Source organism: Lathyrus oleraceus, chromosome 5 (assembly GCF_024323335.1).
Source record: "Lathyrus oleraceus cultivar Zhongwan6 chromosome 5, CAAS_Psat_ZW6_1.0, whole genome shotgun sequence".
Lineage (NCBI taxonomy): Eukaryota > Viridiplantae > Streptophyta > Magnoliopsida > Fabales > Fabaceae > Lathyrus > Lathyrus oleraceus.
Window position 1 is genome coordinate 227,046,626 of NC_066583.1, and position 7,095 is coordinate 227,053,720.

At 35.4% G+C, this 7,095-nt stretch overlaps 1 non-coding gene across 1 annotated transcript; it reads left to right on the forward strand.

The window, feature by feature from the left end:
* Positions 1-1,313: 1,313 nt before the first annotated feature.
* LOC127088659 (small nucleolar RNA R71) lies at positions 1,314-1,420 on the forward strand. The gene has a single exon (XR_007790486.1). It is a non-coding gene; the product is annotated as a small nucleolar RNA R71 (small nucleolar RNA).
* Positions 1,421-7,095: the final 5,675 nt, after the last annotated feature.

Sequence of the window (7,095 nt, forward strand, 5' to 3'; positions counted from 1 at the left end):
TGGCTCCTAAGTTGCATATAGCTTTGTCTATGACGAACTTTCCAATGACACAGGGTATGGAGAAACTACCTGGGTCTTTTAGTTTGGGAGGCATGTTAGTTTGGATTATTGCGCTACACTCAGCAGTAAGTGTAATTGTTTTGTTATCCTCGATCTTTTTTTTATTTGATAGGATCTCTTTAAGAAACTTGGCATATGAGGGCATTTGTGTGATAGCTTCTGTAAAGGGAATTGTAATATTCAGTTGCTTCAGAAGTTCAACAAATTTCTTAAATTGCTCTGCAGTTTTAGAATTTGTGAGTCTTTGAGGATACAAAATAAGTGGTTTGTAAGGTGGTGGAGGCACATAACGTTTTTCTTTCTCTTCGGCCTCTTGGGTATTATCTTCCTTTTCCTTCGGTCCACTTACCTTCTCAGTTGTTGTTTTGTCAGATTTTTGGTACATGGCAGGATTTTGAATTCTTAGATCTACAGGTCCGTCTAGTTCTTTTCCACTTCTCAATATAACGGCATTTACATGTCCTTTTGGATTAGGTTGTGGTTGTCCAGGAAATGTGCCAGCGGGAGCATTAGTAGATGCTTGTTGTTGAGCCACTTGTGAAATCTGTGTTTCAAGCATTTTGTTGTGGGTGGCTAAAGTGTCTACTTTGCTTGCTAATTGTTTAAGTTTCTCACTAGTGTGTATATTTTGGTTCAAGAAGTATTTGTTTGTTTGAGCTTGGGTAGCTATGAAACTTTCCATCATTAGTTCAAGGTTAGACTTCCTAGGAATGTTAGGAGCATTAGTAGCTGGCTTTTGATATCCGGGTGGAACAACGGGTGCTTGGCCAGGTGCATACAGGGCATTGTTCTTGTACGAAAAGTTAGGATGGTTTTTCCAACCTGGGTTGTAGGTATTCGAATAAGGGTTTCCTTGTGCATAATTTACTTGATCAGTGGGGACTCCTGCTAATATCTGACATTTCGGTGCGTTATGTCTAGGAATTCCATATAACTCGTAGTTTGGAATTACGACAGCCACGGTGGCTGCGGGTGGTATGGTCAAGTTGTCTAACTTTTGAACAAGGGCGTCTACCTTTGCATGGACATGGTCAAGGCTACTGATTTTGTACATTCCACCTTTTGTTTGGGACTTTTCTACTGGATTTCTTTCACCTCCCCATTGGCAATGGTTTTGGGCCATGTTTTCAATGAGTTGATAGGCTTCGTTCTATGGCTTGTCCATAAGTGCACCGCCCGCGGCAACGTCTATTATCAGTCTTGTTTTATACAAAAGCCCATTGTAAAATGTGTGAATGACCACCCAGTCTTCAAGACCGTGATGTGGACACATCCTCATCATTTCTTTGTATCTCTCCCACGCATCGTAGAGAGATTCTTCATCTTTTTGTCGAAATCCGTTGATTTGAGCTCTCAGCATAGCAGTTTTGCTTGGCGGAAAATATCGGGCTAAGAAAACGTTCTTCAGTTCTTCCTATGTAGTGACTGAGTTGGATGGCAAGGATTGCAACCAAGCCCAAGCTTCGTGTCTTAGAGAAAAAGGAAAAAGGCGTAGTCTTATCGCATCTTGAGACACATCTTCGCCTTCACAATGTCTGCGTACTGCAAAAACTTGGTCAAATGTTCATTAGGGTCGTCCGTAGGATTTCTAGCAAATTGATGTTGTTGGACAACGGATAACAATGAGGGTTTCAACTCGAAATTGTTTCGATCGATAGCAGGGGCAACAATGCTATTGTGAGGTTCTTGTTGGGACGGGGTAGTGTGGAACTTAAGAGGACGATTCTGTGGTCCCACTGCAGCCATGGTTGGTTTTTCAACTGGTTCAATAGTAGGAAAGAAGATATCGGGAATATTGTACCTTCGTTGGTACTCTAGTATTCGACGGCTTAAATATAAGAAACACTCCAATTCTGCGATTGGTGATACTAAGTTTTCACCTTGTGAGCGAGTACTTGGCATACAACCGAGAAATAAGGGAAAGGAAATTGGGTTTTACCTCAGTTTATACTGCACAACGAAAGAATCGCACTATTTGACTAAATCAGGTCCCCGGCAACGGCGCCAAAAACTTGATACTTGGTCGTGACTGTATATAAAATATAGTCTATCGGATACTTGACTGCAAGTGCACAGTCTAGTCATTTCGTTTTAAAAGATATCGAACCCACAGGGACCGATGGTCAAACTAATGCTATCGATGTTACTATGTTTAGCTAAGGCGATGATTTTTAGAGGTTTGGTTGAATAAAAATTAAATCTAAAGAAAATTAAGTTTTTAAGAAAATACTAATGAAGGGATAGCAATATGCAACGCATTAATTGTCAGGGATTCGATAAATCGCCGATGTATATTTTAATTACCAAATACCTTTCAGTAGAAAATACTCATTTAAAAAGTTTTATCTCACACTCTCGTGATTGTTGACTCGGACTATACTTTTAAGTCAGAATGTACGCTCTCGCTGTCCCATTTGAAGTTAAAAATACTTTTTGAAAATAAATAAGTTCTAATTGTTTTTAAAGTGCTCTCGATGTTTTTAAAATCAATGCCTAGTTTTTACTATCCAGTTCGACCCTCACGCTCTCGCGATTGTCGGTTCTAACCTTAGTTAATTTCCCACTCTCGTGGCAAAACCGTATTAAATAGCTTCTCACTCTCGTGACAAAGTTAATTAAATTCAAATTAAAAACCACAGGCATAAAGATTATTTGAGAAAAGAAGTTTACACCGATTATTATTAAATCCTGTCTAATTAAATTGTGTACATACCGGTAGTTTAGCCGGACATGTTAAATAATGCAAACACAGACGAACAGAAACAAATTAACAATAAAGCAAACATGATTATTTAATAATAAAGCAATAATAATAATAATAATTGAATAAAAACCTGGAACTTTAATTAATTGAATATGATGAATCTTGAAGTACTTGAGCAGTCCTCCACAGGTCGGTAGGATGTTGCTTCTTCGAAACAAATGCTTAAACTAAATTAACTAAGTTGCAATAGTTCTCCAATGTAGGAAACTACTACTTTTGGCTAAGTGAAGAACGGAAAGGGAAAGGGAAAATCAAAGCTCTGAATGGAATGGTAAACAAATTGCAGTAAAAGAAAACAATGCTTGCTAAAGAAAAATAACGTGAAAACAAAATTGCAGTGGAAAAATAAATGCAGAGAAATAGGATTCTGGAGAGATGGCTTGAGATAGGAGAATGAGAGAGAGCCCCCAGGTTTCCAATCTCCATTCTTTTATAGCACCCCCTTGGTCTTCGTGCTTGAGAAAAATAAGGATGACTTGGATTGAGTGAGAGATTCACGGAAAAGTGGTTTAAGGAGCGAAAACTGGGGCGACGTGGATCACTTCTGTTTGAAACCCATTACGCTGACTTTGCATTCGTGACGGTCGTGATGGGCTTGTGGCGTTCGTCACAATCGAGGCGTGACGGGGTGTGTGACGAGCGTCACATGCACAAAATTCATATTTTCTGGTTTTTCTGTTGTTTCTTCTTCTTTTCCTTCTTTTTCTATACTTTGCTCATTTAAGCATCGGAATTGAAATACCTGAAAAAATAACTCGAACACTTGCGAAATAAATGGAATATAAATGAAAACGGTATGATTTTTGAATGTAAATCAAGGCAAATATACGATACATTTTCGTGTTATCAAGACAATGATATGGAATCCTCAAATGACGAAGAAGAAAAAGCCAACGTACATCTAATGATAAAACATAAAGATGATGAGGTAACCTCTCAATTTTCCTATCATGATTTATTTAGACTATGTAAGAAACTAACAAAAGAAACAAAGAAACTATAACAAATTGTTTATACATCTAAGGATACTATCTCCTCTCTTGAATCTAATAATAAAATCCTTGAAAAAAATAGAATGTCTTAGAGAAGAAAACTCAAATTAAAACTCTTCCCCATCAAACAATGAATTTAACACATGTGATAGTTACAACAACTTAAAAAATGAAGTTTGTGATCTTCAAAAAACACTCATCAAGTTTACCAAAGGGAGATACAACTTATAAGTCTAGATAGGAAACCAAAGAGTCTCCTACAACAAAGTCGAATTAGGTTATAAGACAAAGAACAATATCAAGAACTTTGAGAACATATGTAAGACTAAGAATACATCTCATTGCAATATATTAAAATGTAACTAGTGCAAGAAATAAGGTCACATTGCCATGTTTTGTTTCATTAAAAAAGCCATGAAAGCAAAGAAGGACACCCCTCTTCATACTTATATAAAAAATATTATGAAGACAAAGCCAAAATATTAGTTAAATATGAGAAGTCACGCATTCCTTAGACAAGGAAGAAAACTGATTATGAAACTAACAAACAAGGACCCAAAATGATATGGGTACCTAAAGTTAAGAACTAACCTTTTTTCTTTCAGGAATGTTTCACGGTCTCAAACACTAAATGGTGTCTTGATAGCGGTTGTTCAAAGCATATGACTAAAGACAAAATCTTATTCTCCACCTTCTTTCCCAAAAGAGGAGGGTTTGTCTCATATAGAGATAATAATAATGAAAAATTCTAGGTTTTGGCACCATCGGTAAGCCCCCAAATCCAAGGATTGGGGAGGTCTTCTTAGTAAAAGGACTTAAGCATAATTTGCTCAATGTAAGTCAACTTTGTGACAAAGGTAACAATGTAACATTTGATTCTTCTGGTTGCATGATCAAAAAATCAAAATAAAATGCAACTCTATTTACTAGCTCAAGAAGTGGAAATAACTACATAGTAAATTTAAATAAAATGCATTCAAGAGATGTATGTCTCCTAAGCAACGAGGATGAATCTTGGCTATGGCATAGGAGAATAACACACATCCACATGGACCACTTGCACAAGTTGGTCCGCAAAGATTTTGTAGATGGTCTACCAAACTTACATTTTGAAAAGAACAGATTATGCGATGCATGCCAAAAGAGGAAGCAGGTAAGAGCCTCTTTTAAATATAAACATATAGTTTCTACTGATCGGCCCTTATAGCTGCTCCACATGGACCTTTTTGGCACATCTAAAAATGTAAGCTTAGGATAAAATGTTAATGCTCTTGTTATTGTGGATGACTACTCTTGTTATACATGGACAAAATTCTTATCTCAGAAAAAGACGTGTTTGCTGCCTTTTAAAAACTAATCAAGGTTATCCAGAATGAAAAAGGATTAAACATCACATCTTTTAGAAGTGATTATGGAGGAGGATTCCAAAATGAAGAATTCAAAAACTTTTGTAACGAGAATGGTATTAAGAATTCCTTTTCCACTCTAAAAAACTCCCCAATAAATGGGGTAGTAGAGAGGAAAAACAAATCTCTAATATAGCTTGCGAGGATGATGCTAAATGAGGTCAATCTTCCTAAATATCTCTGGGCTAATACTGTGAATAATGTTTGGTATGTTATGAATCGTGTCTTAATATGACCAATCCTAAAGTAATAGAGTTTAAGAAGTTACTCACCATAAATCAACCATTGAAATCATGACAAAGGTTATCATGCATACATAGAGATGTCATCTTATGCATGAAGTAAGCTCAAGCGTGCATATGTAACTATATGTAGGTGTCTTAGCATTATAATCAAACTAACTTCAATTAATCAAAGTGAAATAAGGTTCACATAACACTTTTCCATTATTGACTAAGTTGATATGATAAGGAGGGTTATTTATGTAAGATATATAATATGAGATGAATTTATAATAAATTAATAGGAGATTAACTTATGCACCAATCTTAATTTTTCCATATGTGAGTAAACCTTTTGCAATGTAGTGTGACGTGTATGGTTCATAATGGAAATATGGTAACTTAAGAATCTGGGCATCTCAAGAATCGTGAAGAGGGTAATTTGACTTGTGAATTAGAGTTGCCAGGGTAAGAATAATAGACTTTGCTTTTTCCATTTATTTGTGTTTTGTTATATATAATAAAAGTTTCTATAATAAATTTTTATATAATCATAAATAATCAATTACCACCATTGTTATTATAAATATAGAGATATACACATAATAGGATATGAACATAATAGTCAAATACAATCCATAGTAAAAAATGGAGGTTGACGAATGTTGAGACTGTCACGAAATCATCAAAGAGTTGTATTGAAAGTTCTTTGGTGAATATGTCAGCAACTTGATAACATAAGAGAACATGTAAAACTCATACTTGGCCACGAGAAATTTTTTCACGCACAAAATATATACCCATTTTTATGTGTTTTGTGTGTTTATATCGAATTGGGTAACCAGATAGATAAACTACAATCACATTATCATAGCAGAATAGAGTAGAAGTTGTAAGTGGACAACATAGTTCTAAGATTAAGTTTTTGATCCAACAAGATTTTGATACTACATTAGCTACTCCGCGATGCTCGTCTTTTACATTGGATCAAGATATAGTGTGTTGTCGTTTGGCGAAGCAAGAAACCAAATTGTCGCAAAGATATACACAATAGTTAGAGGTGGATCGTCTAGTGTCTTGACAGCCATCCAAATCTATATCAGTGTAAGATACTAATTTGTTGGCGGATTAGGGATATAAGTGAAGGTCAAAATCAAGAGTGCCATGAATATAACGAATGATACGCTTCAAAGATTACATATTGTGTTTTAGGGTCATGCATAAATATGCATACTTGTTGAAGTGAATAAGAGATATTGGGTTTTGTGAACGTTAAATATTGCAAAGCACCGCCAAGATTTTGATATTCTATTGGGTCATAATAAGGATTCTAAAAAAACCACTAAGTTTTTCCTTGGTGTCCATTAGTGTAAGTGATGACTTGCAAGAGGACATACTTGCTCATTTTATAATTTCCTCTCATATTTATTTTGAGACAGAAAAAGATCACTTGCATGTTTAGTGAAATATATTCCTAAAAAATAACTCAAAGTACCCAAATAACTCTTATAAAATTCATAGCTAAGTTCAAGCATAATGTATTCATGAATAGCATCAAAGGAAGCAGTAAGAATGATGTCATTGACATATAGAAGAAGATAAGCAATAACAATGTCATGACATGAAAGAAATAAAGAGTTATTATAAATATT